The sequence below is a fragment of the Sebastes fasciatus genome, chromosome 12 (genome assembly GCF_043250625.1).
Source record: "Sebastes fasciatus isolate fSebFas1 chromosome 12, fSebFas1.pri, whole genome shotgun sequence".
In the NCBI taxonomy this organism is placed as follows: domain Eukaryota; kingdom Metazoa; phylum Chordata; class Actinopteri; order Perciformes; family Sebastidae; genus Sebastes; species Sebastes fasciatus.
In genome coordinates this window covers 32,009,411-32,025,426 of record NC_133806.1, presented here as the reverse complement: position 1 = coordinate 32,025,426, position 16,016 = coordinate 32,009,411, and the positions used below count along the sequence as shown (strand labels likewise).

At 41.6% G+C, this 16,016-nt stretch overlaps 1 protein-coding gene across 2 annotated transcripts in view; it reads right to left on the bottom strand.

Annotated features, from left to right (window-relative positions):
• LOC141779740 (myelin basic protein-like) overlaps window positions 1–16,016 on the bottom strand; it is a 55,891-nt gene that overhangs the window by 1,037 nt on the left and 38,838 nt on the right. The gene's annotated exons all lie outside the window — the stretch shown is intronic.

Genomic DNA, 16,016 nt, shown 5'->3' with positions numbered 1-16,016 from the left:
CTCTAACGTCCACTTTGACAGCTTTCCATCAAGTTAGCCAGCTCCCACAGCAGAGAGGACATCCAGTGCATTCCTGTCTCCAAAACAATATACACACTGTACTGGCAGAAATGGTGTAGCACTACACCAGAGAATCTGCATGCTAATATTGGGCTGAGACAGTGGCCTGTTGTCAGAGCTGAATAGTTATTACAGAGAAACAATGGGCCCAGTGTAACTAAAATAACTCCTATAAGTATGGATTTTCAACCCGATGCACGTTGACACTTATCTGATTTGGGGCCCGAGAGCTACGAGGCTGCTGTCTCCTGGTGCAGCGCTGCCATGTAGAAGTTTATGCTTTGATTTCTTACAATTTTAGATGGAATTACTCCTAAAAAAAAAATGCATCTGTAGCAGCAACACTAGCATAATATTCTCTCATTATTTGGTACAATGAGTTTTTCAGCTTGATATCCTTCTGGCAGATTTGTAAGTCATGTATAAAATGTGAAAACAGATGAAGAGTAGGCGGCGCAAATATGAGTTGGTTTGTAGAGAATTAATGTTCTTTTAAGAAAAGGAGCCCTGAGGAGCCACTATTTGTCAAACACGCATCACTGCTCCACATATAAAGTGTTACCACGCCTTCGTCAAAACGATGTTTATGGAAAACGTTCAACTTGGTTGTTTCTCTTTTTATCGTAGGCGTTTATCTAGAAGCGAGACTGAGGGATGATGATGTGTAACTGTCTTCTACCTGCGGCATTTTTCAGAGGAGAAAAAAGTTTTAAATGCAGTCAGCATTCAAAAGTGTTGTTGTGAGCAATGTCAGCAAACGGCGACAGATGCAGAGACAGAGACACTACAGGCAAAAACAAGAAAAAAATCTTTTTCATGCATTGGTCAATTTTGATATTTTGGGCTATTTTGCTTCCATAACATGTCTTTTTTAAGACTAGTGGAAAGAAAACATCCAAAAGACACTTTTAGGTGTTTATTTTACAACACTTTGTCTATTTGTGTCTGTATATTTCTTCTAAATTCACCAAAAGTTTGCATTAGATAATGCCTCATTTGCAAATTTAAACATAATATTTCAGAAAACTTGTAATACAAAAAATAATTGTCTTAATGTGAGTAATCAACTGGGGAAGTTTCATGGTGATATGTATTAGTTAAAAAAAACGTACCCTATTCACCTGGGGTGTGTCGGTTTCGATGCATCTCATCATCTCATCAGTTGCTTCACTATAGAATGAAAGCTAATTTTTCTTCAAACGAATGTCTGATAGGTAAGGACACCAATAAGCACCTTGTTTTTTAACACCTTCTGTGATAAGACATGACGGTAAAAAGGCTTGAATAAAAATGATCTCTTTAGCACATCCACTACCTAGATGGCTGCTGCAACCTGGCCACACACACACACACACACTACGCACCGCTGTAAAAAGTACTTAGTGAAAGTTGTCTCATTCAGTGTGTCTCATTTCCTCATAATTCCAGTCTTGAAAAGGTGAAAAAGCCATTTTGAGACACTGAAAGTCCTCATTGTAAACTAATAAAGTTCTCGCTGCTTTAAGGCAGATGACACATCCCAAAGGATTTATTTCTTAAGAGCTTTAACTGCACAGCAAAATAAAAAGAATAAAATGAGAAAAAATAAGATGTCAAGTCAGGTTTTAGTCAGATAGGAAGAAGCTGATATTAAAGCCACTATCTGTAAAAAAAACAAAATATGCGCAATTGCCTTTCAAATTATTCTGATGGCAAAAATGAAACAATCAGAGCAAATTGGTGCAATCTAAGTGTTGCTTTCAGCCCGTTTGTCTCTGTGTGCCGGAGTCAGATATAGGGGAGAAAGGGAAGTATAAGACAACAAACTGCTTTAACCCCTCTGAGACCAGCGATCCTGACCGACTTTACTGTCTTTCAGAGGCTGTAGCAGGTTCAGTTTTAGAGCTAGAGTGAAGGTACAGTCCACAGTATGTGAGGAACAGTATGTCATAGTAGTTTGTCAGGAAGGAGGCTAAATAATGCTCCAAAGTTTGGCTCAATTTTGGCGAGGAAAAACTGTCACGGCCATTTTCAAAGACCTTGACCTCTGACCTCCAGATATTTGACTGTGAAATGTGTTCTATGGGTACCAACGAGTCTCCCCTTTACAGGCATGCCCACTTTATGATAATCACATGCAGTTTTTTGCATGCTGTATAAATGTGTTATTTTCACCTATTCTAAAATATTGTGTTTGGATATTTCTGCATACTGGGGTCCCTAAGCAGTCTTGAATTGTATAAATTGGGTATCACTGTAAAGCTGAGACTCGTGTGGATCCAATGAGCCCAACTGTATTCATGTGTGATGATGTTAGTCCCCCATAAGAGCCATTTCATTGACCTCACTGTATAAAATGACCTGTGGTGACCTCTAGGATAATCACAGCCTCATGAAACTTTACAGCCACAAACTAGAGACCTAAAGCATTCAGAGGATGGATGGATCAGACTAGAGACCTAGAGCATTCAGAGGATGGATGGATCAGACTAGAGACCTAGAGCATTCAGAGGATGGATGGATCAAACTAGAGACCTAGGGCATTCAGAGGAGGGATGGATCAAACTAGAGACCTAGAGCATTCAGAGGATGGATGGATCAAACTAGAGACCTAGAGCATTCAGAGGATGGATTGATCAAATTGGAGACCTAGAGCATTCACAGGATGGATGGATCAGACTAGAGACCTAGAGCATTCAGAGGATGGATGGATCAAACTAGAGACCTAGAGCATTCATAGGATGGATGGATCAAACTAGAGACCTAGAGCATTCAGAGAATGGATGGATCAAACTAGAGACCTAGAGCATTCAGAGGATGGATGGATCAGACTAGAAACCTAGAGCATTCAGAGGATGGATGGATCAAACTAAAGACCTAGAGCATTCAGAGGATGGATGGATCAGACTAGAGACCTAGAGCATTCAGAGGATGGATGGATCAAACTAAAGACCTAGAGCATTCAGAGGATGGATGGATCAGACTAGAGACCTAGAGCATTCAGAGGATGGATGGATCAGACTAGAGACCTAGAGCATTCAGAGGATGGATGGATCAGACTTGAGACCTAGAGCATTCAGAGGATGGATGGATCAGACTAGAGATCTAGAGCATTCAGAGGATGGATGGATCAAACTAGAGACCTAGAGCATTCAGAGGATGGATGGATCAAACTAGAGACCTAGAGCATTCAGAGAATGGATAGATCAAACTAGAGACCTAGAGCATTCAGAGGATGGATGGATCAAACTAGAGACCTAAAGCATTCAGAGGATGGATGGATCAAACTAGAGACCTAGAGCATTCAGAGGATGGATGGATCAAACTAGAGACTTAGAGCATTCAGAGGATGGATGGATCAAACTAGAGACCTAGAGCATTCAGAGGATGGATGGATCAGACTACAGACCTAGAACATTCAGAGGATGATGGATCAAACTAGAGACCTAGAGCATTCAGAGGATGGATGGATCAGACTACAGACCTAGAGCATTCAGAGGATGGATGGATCAAACTAGAGACCTAGAGCATTCAGAGGATGGATGGATCAGACTACAGACCTAGAACATTCAGAGGATGGATGGATCAAACTAGAGACCTAGAGCATTCAGAGGATGGATGGATCAGACTACAGACCTAGAGCATTCAGAGGATGGATGGATCAAACTAGAGACCTAGAGCATTCAGAGGATGGATGGATCAAACTAGAGACCTAGAGCATTCAGAGGATGGATGGATCAAACTAGAGACCTAGAGCATTCAGAGGATGGATGGCTTTCCTAGCTAGATTGAAAATATGGGGTTTTCTGAGCAGTTTACACAACACAAGTGCTTGTTCAATGCAATGCGCGTTCCTCAAGGTCTTGGCGTCTTACTGTGGAATTTTGGAGGGATTATTGATCATTTTTTTATCAGTTCTCGAGTGGTAAAAAAAGGTTAAATTTAGCACCAAATCTGTGGAACAAATCAACCCAAAAATTGCTTCAACAATTTATGAGACATAATAGAGCATGAGGATGACCATCATATACTTCTATCATAATATTCTTAGCCCTTATACACTTTCACAATTTATTGTAATTAATTCATTAATAAATTCACTCATTCATGTTTATTTCTGATTAATGACTAGAATAATTGACACACAGTGCTGAGCAACATCTCAGCTTTCAGATGATGTACACCACTTCAATGCGACACATACTGTTGACCTGCTATCTCCCCCAGAAGACCCCCTGGACCCCCCTAAAAAAAAGACAAAAACAGGTCTATTGTGGGTCTCAGAGGGTCAAGGCTATTAAGCAACGCATTTCAGATCACTCTTTCTGGATGATGATCCATATATCTGCAGTTAAAGTTCTGCATGCTCTGCCCTGAGTTTGGAAAAGTTGAGATGTTCTAACAGTGAGTGGCTCTATATACTGCTTAGCTGGTTGAAGTATAGTTTCTCCATACTTTCTCCTTGTGAAGAGTTTGTGCACACCGTCAGCAGGTTGAAGTTTTTTCTTTTTTTACTTCATTGGCCTGAAAACTTTTGTACTTTGGTTAAAACGACTTGATAAAAAAAAACTGACTTAATGTTGTGTTTTCAAGTTTCTCCCAGGAGTTCGTTAGCACACAGCGTGTCCTGCCAGTCATTTTAGGAAAAGCTGTCTCGTGATCTCAGCAGCCAACAGGAGGCTCATTACAGAGACTCTGTGCATGTTCAATGTGTTTTTATGGATTGGTGACATTTCCAGAGGGACTGCAGCGGCTCATTTGTTTAAGTTGTGAATGTGTATATGGAGCTATATCCTCACCCGGAGCAGCAGCACCGCCACATAAAAATCCTGGCAATGTATTCTAACTAATGTAAACAGTAAAAATACAAATCACTATCACCAACAGTAAATATGTTATATTACACTGTTGTTCCTTCTCAGGAGAGCGTCTGTGGCTGTTATTTTACCGCAAAGAGTAGAGTAAATAAGAGAGCTGCTGTTTTCTGTCCTTCAGTAGCCTGCCCATGAGTCCTCTTAAATCATTTCCATCATGCTTCAGCTGTTGCTCCCTTTTCTAAGCCCAGCGGTGCGACCGTCCGCCACTAGAATACCAATAAAACACAAAATTACAGAGAGAAAAACATCCTGACGTGGTTGAACTTTAACAGCCCTCCACGGTCCATAATAATACTGCAGCATAATACTGACTGTATGTCCACTATGTCTGGCCATAAAAAAAGGTTATGTGCTGATGAGTGACTTATCAAACAGCCGACTCCCCGTGTGCTCTTATTAAAGGTGCACTGAGTCAGGGTTTTAGCGTCCTAATGCACTAACTGACCATAATACATGTGTGGGGGGGGATTGATGGGACTGTTGTTCAATGCCGATGACTCAGTGATTACTGAGCCAGGTGCTTAAATTTCTGGCTAATCCAAACTCACTCTCCGACCCCGTATTCTTTTGTGGAAAAACAAAAATCGCCCACACGTTTTTAACCGCCTAATAACGAAGGATGGTGAACAGACAACGTGACTCAAACCAAATTGTTTTTCGAGCTCCAAACACAAATGACACAGTAGTGCTATTGTTCTGGGTTTTATCATTACTTACTTTCTAGTGATTTTATTGGATCTCTGCCTAGATTAGATTGCCGACTCATCTGTATAGTGAAGATAAGAATGACCATTATCATCCACCGCTGGATCAGATAGCGACCAATGTAGCTGATATACTCCAACAGAAGTCCATTAATTAGAAATAGACTAGGTAATGCTGCTTTAATTGTGATTGTCGTCAGCTGTTTTCAGTGCCTGCAAACCAAACCTCCATTATGAAAATATTATATGTTGTTATTAAATTGGACAAAACAGCGTGGTGCTTGTAAAAAAGAAAGATGAGTTGGAGCCAAATGAAAAGATTAAGTGGCTTTAGATAAGAGTTTTAAGTGTGTATGTTTCCAGTTCACAGACCCTCAAATTTAAGACATTTTTCATGTGTATGGATTTTATGGAGGCAGAAAGTTGGTACGGTATCCTGGTGTACGACGACTTGCAAGACAGTAGCCCATGGAACTGCAATCAATGTGATATGACAAGCCCAGCATGCTCCATAATGGAGCTGAGAGGACAAGATGAACTTGTTAGTTAGAGTTCTCTTCGCCTTATGGATCCGTATATGCCACGCTCACAGTGCTGCCTTTTACTCTTATGACACAGTCGCTGAAAATCCCCCCTCCTGTTATATTAAGTTCAGTACTGTAAGATGAGACATATCCTTTGAAGCCGCCTAGTTTCAGTGGCTGTGTGACAGTCTGCGCTCCTCGGCGTGCTGACTTTTTAATTGGGCCGATGCTCGACGTCTAAATTACAGTCAATCACACGTTGACTAGTTTCCTCCAGGAATAAATCTTCCCTTCAGTTTAATAACAAACTGCCACGGGTCAGGCAATCAATCAGCACCTAGCAGAGCTTAATAATACCCTCAGCACACCTAACCAATTTTTCCATTAATTGCAATTGCTGCTCAGACTGAAGACTTAGACTAACCTTGTGGTAAATGTTTTCAGTCCTTTGGACAGCTGTAAACTCGATTTCCCCGTGGCGGCTTACGGCTGAGCGTCGGCGTGTTTCCCTTGGAACCATTTAAGAGTATTCGAAAGGGAAGGGAATACGCTTTTCATGTCACACTTGGATTTTTTTTCACCATTTAGCCAAGATGTGAAGGAGACAGAAGTGAAGGAGACAGAGGGGGGGGGGATAAAAGGCAAAATACGATGCTGCACGTCTCTTTTCCCTCTGTATAGTCCTTCACCACATCAGGTTATGCAAAAGAGCACAACTTGTAAACAACACTAAGGGCCAATTATCTGGCGGTCTGACTCATAGCACTGCAGAGAGAAGCAGGGGTCTGCTGAGGGCACTCTCTTTGTTGGCCTCCTTCATAAATACTGCATTTATTCATGTGTTAAAATCCCAAGAGAAAGTCTGCCCATCACTGGTTTAGCAGAGGGCTCCTTAAGCCACCAGAAGACAGCAAGGTCAGAATCTGCCTCACACGCTCTGTCAAGCACATCGCTCTGTACGCCTGCTTTTATTAGCACAGAGAGATCCCGGCTTCATTTAAAACATGTTTTCAGCACTTCTCATGGTGTAGCCGAGCTATTACCGCAGTCTGAGGGTGACCAGATAATAGCCCGTTACCTCATCTTGATTAATTCACCATGACAACTCCAACTAAACGGGCAAGATGGCCTGATAATTCAGGTGAACAAATGACGTGATCTGTCACCTTGGAGTCTCAGATTATTGAGCCCAGAACGATTACAACCACCACCACCTCTGTCTCCTGCACCATCTGGGTTAAATAGGTCACGCAATGACACCAAAAAGTGATCTGATCTGATCTGTTGAGCGGAGATATTCAGCGCTCTGCAAGAGGGGAAAGATCATCTAGAAGCGAAGAAGTATGCAGGGAGTGGGCCTCAATCTCCTCATTTTTCCTCCTCTTCCTCGGTGTGAAGAGGATGTGTGGCCTAGCCTCGGGGACAACAACAAGGACTGTGGTGGGACCGAGGCACGGGAAGCATTCCTCTGAAAAAACATCCATCGCTATGTGGCCCCGGACCAAACCTCCCACCCAGGGGCGAAAATCCTTCTGCCGCTGCATTCATGGTGGATCTGAAGCACCCACAAGCCTGGAGAAGAAAAGCCCCTCTCTGTCTCTGAAACCCCATGTGGCATTCAGGACGTTAGTCCTCCAGAGATTTCTCTGGACGAGATAAGAGCCACAGCAGAACCACTCCCTTCTTATAACCCAGGTTCATGACCTTTTAACTGCACGTTGGGCAGTGACTTTAAATGAGAAAGGATGTGATTCAAAGGAAAAAAAGAAATGCACACCACTGTGCCACTGTTATGCCGTGATGATAAAGTCAAGCATCAACATCTTTATTTATTTTTTGGCATGTCAACCTGAAACCAAAAAACACTCTGAATTTCCCAAACTGGCTTGGCTCGTGTGCTGAGAGTTGGAAACTCCATCATATACACAGCAGTGTCAGAGCTGCTGTATTTATCCAAGCAGCTGTGAGGCTCACCTTGTTGTGCAACTAAAATATAATGAAAGCCCCGGCCTGTCATCGCCAACAGCTCCTCGCATCGACTTGTTTACAGACAAGCATCAGCTATTTCTATTTTTCCCACCTCTTTCTCTCTTGTTTTCTTGACAAGAGTTGATTAAACATTTACAAGTTTTCCCTCGCGTCAATAGAGCTGTGTGTGTGTACCATTTCATGTGCCGTATTGGCTTGTTGTAAATTCTCTACAATATAAAGAAAACATCCTATGCCTACAGTATGCTGCAGAGGGAGAAACAGTCCTGCTCTTAAAAGGTAATACGAGTTAGTCCAAACAGTCACAGATATCTTACGAAAAGTTATTCCTCATTTTTTGTGTGTATTCCTACGAATGTCCAGCAACACGTGCCGCATGGCCCAAAGTCCGATGTTTTTTGACCCACCCCCCGACCTCATCCCTACGCAGCGTTTGTCGCTCTTTGTACATCCTGGTTCACCATTGCGTGGATTACATACGAATCGATTTCATGTATATCATATGAATTACAGTGCATCACTTTTTGTCTGTATTGCTATGAACGGTGTATGACAACAGCCTGGGTCACACCAAATAAAAACACAGCTTTATTCTGTTTGTAACTAACATGTACTAATTTCATTATCTGTTCATCAATCATGTTTAATCTAAACAATTTCAGAAAATAGTGAAAAACGCCCATCACATATACCCAGAGCCTCAGTTGACATCTTCATATTGTTTGCTATGTTCGACCGCAACAGTCCACAATGCAAATATATTAAATTTACATTGACATTAAAAAGAGAAAGGCAGCCAAATCTCATATTTGAGAGGTAAGAACCATTAAATGTTTGACAAATTACTTGAAAGATTTGTATGTACAATCAACAAATCGACCGTTCAGCACTACGCATAGATATTCTTACAGCGTGCTGGGACTTCACTGGGACTTCACTGGGACTTCACTGTGACTTCACTGGGACTTCTGGATTAAGCACAGTATTATACAGTGATTTGAGGTTAATTATATTTTTCTAAGAGCTCAGTCATGAATCTTAATTTCAGTTCAGCCTGGTGTATTAGTACAGTACTATATCTCTGTCAGGACAGAGTTTGTGGAGGATGAGGCTTTCACTGGCAGCCGGTATGAATGGGTGTCTCTAATAGGACAGTGGGACAACACAGAAGAAGATTAGAGTGCTCAGGGATGTTTCGTCACACATGGAGACATGAGAGGCCAAAACACATTTATACAGACACACACATTTCAACAGGGCAGTGGACATGACGTAAGCCAGCTGGATGCTTGTGCCAAAGGCTTCAACTGAGACATTAAACTTTGATTTCTTCTGCGTGACCGCTGGCACAATAAACTTATCATCCTGAGATCTTTAGGTCCCAACACAGTCAGAAACACACTGCTCTGTCTGTCAGGCACCCAAGACCTCAAAACCCTAACCCTCAAAAAGATCTGAATCAGAATCTGCTGGTAAATACAACAGTATAGTCTGAACTAGAATTACCGCCTCTGCCAAGCAGTCAACTTGCAGTTTACATCCATGTCTGTCCAAAAGGTCATCACTTCATCATTTTATCCAATTAGAAATTTGTATGAAATTGTCATAATTAGCATATGAATTTTGAGTTACTGCCAAAAACCTTGAACCTTTTGACCACCAAAATCTAATCAGTCCATCCTTGAGTCCAAATGGATGTTTGAAGAAATTTACTCCAGGTATTTCTGAGATATCGCGTTCAAGAGAATAGGATGGAAATGAGGCTACAGTGGCCTTTGACCACCAAAATCGAATAAATTCATCCTTGAGTCCAGGGAGACGTTTGTGCCATTTTTGAAGAAATTACCTCAAAGCGTTCGTAAGATATCGCCCTCACGAGAATGGTACGGACGGACGGACGAACAACCCAAAAACATAAAGCCTCCGGCCGCGACTGTCGTTGGCGCGGAGGCATAATAAAACAGGATGGCATTAACCCTGCATAGCTGTGACCAGTGCTCTGTCCAAGATCTAGCAGCTATTCAGTATTTTCACCCACTAAAGACACAACGTTTTATGTTACACCAAATCATACGTCAATAAAGCATTGCTGATGTTGTGCAACAGGTGCACCCAAAAAGCACTCAGGAAGCATTGATCCCGTTAGCATCTGTCATTTCTGGAAGTTGGTAGGCCCAACTGCACACTTTTTGGATATTCAATAGCTATCTGATCCGCTCAAATCACAAGGAAAGGCTGAGTATAAATGTGGTAATTGAGATCCAACTGCTCAGGCAACATTTGGCCGTGGTCAAGGCCACATGTGACTACATATGTGTGTAGTGAAGTATGCATCCCTAATTGCACTGAAGGCCCGCTTGGTCAACTGTGATTGTAATGTGACACTTTTTCCTTCACAGATGAAAATTCTGTTGAATGTCTGATGCCAAACAACTCAGACAAAGTGTTTTAATTTGGACCCAAGGCGAGCTACCGAAAAGACACCGTTGTCCCCGCCAGCTGTGTTAGGTGAGCATGAATGTGGATCTTTCTCTGTTCGCCATCTGTCGGAGGGGTCCCACAGATAAAATCAAATGTGAGCAGTGGAGAAAATCCGAAGACAAGCAGTCAGGTGAGCCACACTTGAGACACAATCTATTGCCAGGTGTGAACTGTGATCGAGACACAATCTGTATGTTTCTGGATAAAACATATGAGGTTTATATACGGCCACTAGGGATGTGCCCAATGAGCCGACTAGTCGATTAAACGTTGCTACCCTCTGTAGCCGGCACCAGAAATACTAGTCGGTTAAACTTATCATTATTTTATTGTGTACACATGTAAATGTCAGTTTTTTTCCATTCAGCGCTTTGATTGAGGTTTTCAAATGAAGCTTTGAATGTCTGCTATGCTAGACCACCCGTTAATACAAGTGCGTGCAGGAGAGTAAAAAAAAGCCGTTTTTGAAAGGCTAAACGCCAACAAATATGGATTGAAGCAGAATATTTCGTTTGATAAAAACATGTTGTGAATTTTGAAAAATTATTACATCTATCTTTTTTCAATAAATGTTGACTTTTGGGGACTGAGGGCTGCGACAATTAACGTTACAGAGACGATCAAGAGCTGAGCGCCGTAAGTGTTTGAGACAAAGAGAGAGGAAGAGAAGATGGAAGGTAATAAAACTTGCACACTAAGATTCTAATGGTAGCCAATAAGCGATGCCAAACCATGACTCCTCTCAGACCACAGTCCCCGCTGGCGTTTCATCAAATATTACACCACACACACACACACCAGGTCCGTGAAGCGCATTCTTAACCAGGCAACTGGAGCGGACACTGTGGACATACTGATTTTTGCTGCATTTCAAATACGATTTGGTTGTTGAAAAATGTGATTAGCGATCAATTTTGACTGTTTTGAGTCTTACTTTCAGACTAGTCGACTAGTCTAAGTTTAAACTTTCTTCAGGGAAATTAGTCGTTCGGAACATCCCTAACGACCACAGATACCACTTTAGGTTGAGTTTGTTGTTTTCTTTTCCGAGGGGAAAGGAGTCCAGTTCATCTTGTCTGACATATGGGATGCAGTAGCTAGGGTAGTACTTTTGTACTCTCTTGGTTACCCATCATCCCCTCCCCTTGGACTCTTGTAGCCACAGCCCCAGCTGCTACCACACATACACACTCAGTGATTGTCCTGCCAGATGGTCGAGGCCAGATGACGTGGCCTCCTGAACTCATGGCAACACCGAGGCACAATCTCTTACAACATGGCACACACACACACAGACGCAGAATGCACAGATGCATGGTGTGTGTTTTCATGAAATCCATTAGAAAAAAGCTGCAGACAGGTGGGAACGAACACAGATTTGGCAGATCATAAGAATTTGCATGCAGTGCATGTTGTAGCTTTTACATTATTGAGTGATCTTGAGATTCATTCCTCCATCTGTAAGAGAGAGAGAGAAAAAACTTGAAAGAAAGGGAAAGCGATCAGAGAGAGAGAGAAAGCGAGGTGAGAGGGGACAGAAAGGGAGAATCTGAACAATGGTGTCAAACCAAAGAACACTGGTCCAGTGATGGAAGCTGCCCGTTAACAATCAGATCTTTTGAGGGGGAATGAGAGGAGGTGCTTCGTGTTGGCAGTGCCAGGGCCCGTACTGGCTAGTGCCAGCCTCGGCCACAGAGACAAATGACTGAGCCACTGCACTTATATATATGTGTACAGCTGACAAATGCACAGAAGAGGAACACACTCATACATATTCTCAATACTGTGTTGTATGCACAGTCAGCAGTGCTCAGACAATCTCAGGGAGAATATATAGTACGTACACATGGATGCAAATCAGCAAAACTCAGATGCAAAAAAGCACATGGTTGCCATTTCAGTGTAGATGAATTAGAAGAAGGCAAACAAAGGGTGGTAGGAGGTAGAGAGGATATAAAGTAAGTCATATTTTCCTGCATGATTTTGTCAACACCATGACTTGGGCTAGTCTGAAAGCTTCCATATTTAATTTTTTTAAAGGATTACTTTTGGGGGCATTTTTCACCTTTAGAGTAGTGTAGAGAAAAATGGGGAAACGAGGTAAGAGAGAGGGGTGTGACATGCAAAAAAGTCTGCAAAGCTGGAATCAAATCCGGGCCATTGCGGCAATGACAATTTACATAAAAAATAGCAATGAAGCCCAACTCATTGCTGACTATATGAACTATATGCTTCATATAATAAACAGATATAAACATGGGTGTATTTGTATAATGTACTGTTGTTTAAACCCACCTGACTTTGCAGTTACCTTCAGCTCTATGGAGCGTTTTAGCGTCTTTTTGCTAACTATTTTTACTGCCTGCAACTTTACTGCTTTGGTTCACTCTAGCCGCTCTCACCAGCGTTGTTGTACCAAAACAGAACAGTAAGGGGTGTGGGAATGAATACTGAAATTCCAGTATACCATTCAACAGGTGTATGTAAGCAGGACTGCAAATGAATGCCAACGATTTTTGACTGCAGTGAAAATTTTGTTTTTGAAAGGCTAAACGCCAACAAATATGGATTGAAGCAGAATGTTTCGTTAGATAAAAACAAATTGTGAATTTTTGAAATGACTACATCTATCTATCTTTTTTCAATATATTTTGCCTTTTGGACTTAAAGATTAGGATTTTAGTTATACATGTGCAAATCTAATTTTGACAACCTCAGAGCAGACACATCCCTGTGTTCTTTGGTGCCCGGACACAAGGTTGGGAACCACTGTTATAGTTGACGCATACCGGCATGGGTAGAACTGGTATGACATGGAAACCTCACCTTCACTACCTTTAAATCCAGGTTAAATGCTTTTATGTTCTCCACTGCGTTTGACTGAACATTTTAATTTGCATTTTAATGTTTTATGCTTTATTTCCTTTTCAGCTTTTGTAATTCGGTGTGTAAAGTACTTTTAAACGTGAATTCGGGAGTGTGTGAATGAGCTAAAAAAAACAGTTCCAGAAGATTATCCCAAAGAATAATTATTTTGGTTTTATGAAGACCTGTTTAATATTTACAGGCTGTGAGCCTTTGTACTCCCTACACTTGTTTATCCACTGAAAAAATATTACACTCAGTGTTTACAGCAAGCAATGATGTGAGCAGAATAAGGAAGGAAGTACTATCCTTAATGCAGAAAGCAGAGGGAGTTGTGCAGAAACTAAACCAGATATTAAATATTCCCCAGACTTCATAGGGAAAAATCTATTTTCTAAAGAACATGTGATCTGTTTTCATCACGGGTTGATCTGTGTTTTCAGAAGCTTCTCTACAGAGTTAGTAACGAGCGGACAGAGAGGTGGGGAGTCTTAGATAGATCTTCTCGCAGCTCACTCTCGGTAAGGAAGAGCACTCTGACTAACCCCCACCAGGCTCAGACCAAATCAATGCCGCCTGTTCCACCCTTAAGATTTCAAGGGCAGCCGGTAGGTCCCTAAAGCAATTACAAGGGATGCACATAGTGTATGAAAGAAGTGATAACTGGCTCACACCAATATCATTCAATTTCCTTGATGAAAGCTCAAGTGTGACCTGCAGAAAGAATGAATCCGACATGAAAATTGATCTTCAGAGAACGGACTCGGATTTGTCAGCCGCTTGCTTTGTCAGTTTTTCCATCAAATGCTATTACGTTTTAAAATGTTGAGCCTCTTTTGATTAAGGAAGATTAAGAATTCAGTTATCTTTGCTGTTTGCGCTTTCAGGGGGTTGTGGTATAGATAGATCATATAAATAAGATCTATACAGTTTTCGTGATTTCGCTGTGTATACACAGTATATTTTTTTGTGTGTGTCTAATTATATGCAATTTTTCCTTCCTTCATTAATTCTGCTGTCATAGCCAGAGAGTATTACTGTGTCAGCTTTCCCAGCAGCCTCATCACACAGACCTTCCCAAACAAAGTATTCAGCAGAAAGCAGAATTATTGCCTCAGAGACTGTGTGTGTGTGTGTGCGTGCGTGCGTGCGTGCGTGCGTGCGTGCGTGCGTGCGTGCGTGCGTGCGTGTGTGCAGTTTCTCAGCACAGACGATGTGATATGAGGCTAAAAAAGCTGTCCTCTGGGCCCACTGCAGGAGCGGTCACTTGCTGACTGAATGCAGTCGGGTGTTTATCTGGTCTCTAGCTCTTTCCTCTCGTCCTTGTGTTGACGGCATACTTGATGCCAGGAGGAAACGTGCAAAGCTTAACAACAACAGGGGGAAAAAAGCCATTGTGTAAAGGAACAAATAAATGAATAAAATTAAAGGAATATGTTGCCACAGCTCCTCGAGTAATCAAAACTTTTTCATATACAACCAACTCTTTTGCATGAGAACTGGCGTATGTATGCAAAGTTAAGAGATTAGGTAACCCATATTGATTCATCTCATCAAAGTCATTTTCATGAGTGTGGGTGTAGGAAGAGACTGAAACACAACAACAAAGTAATTATAAGGAAAAGTCAATCTCTTTTAAAGAAGAGAAAGAGCCAAAACCTTCTTTAAACTTGCACCCCTGTGTTCTCTTTGTATGAACCTGACAGCCTCGCGGCTTAAAGAGAGTGATGATCTGTTCTTAAATGTACTTTCTTTTATAAGACAATGTTTTTTAGCCCATTATCTACATTTCACATTCCTGACAACCCTTTTCTAAAGCATCCGCTGACAGGTGACATCAACTCATATCCCGACGGGATTCACAGGAGGAGGAATTAAGATGCCATAAATTTCACTGAAGAGAACAATGGAGAAAAGTTAAATAAGCAGAGACTAAAACACCTCAGGCATGAAAAATTGGAAAATTAATTTGGTCTTTGTATTCTGAAGTATATCCTGGGTAGCCATTCGGAGGATTATGTGCTGCACTTCAATCTAAAGCACTACCTCAGGCAATGTAAGCACTCTTGTGCATTTGGTTCCCAAAAAAGTGTCTAGTAACTTTTTGGATGTGTTGAGTTGTTCTGAAAGACAATCACTAGGATTCTATTTGATTTGATTTATTTGATTTGATTTGAGTGACAGAACCTCCTGGTCTTTACACTATATGTTCAGGAGAAAACAAACTGTATGACAAAAGTGTCTAGCCCAGCATTTCCAAAACTCTTTTTTCCGGGGACTCACTTTTTAAAAATGAAAATCTATCGCAACCCAATTCACAATAGGCCTTATGTATCACGAGAAGTGTGAATTTATGCATAAACTAGAATGGCACTCGGAGAGCGCAGACCTCCGACAAGGTGCGTGACTTTAAAAACAGGTCACAGCTCACAGCTGGTGGTACCGTGAGGTGGCAAGGCTTATTATTACCACGGTGTGTTTCCGTGTAATGTGTCGGGGTCACACGTCATCAGTTACATCAGAATCCGTAAAACAAT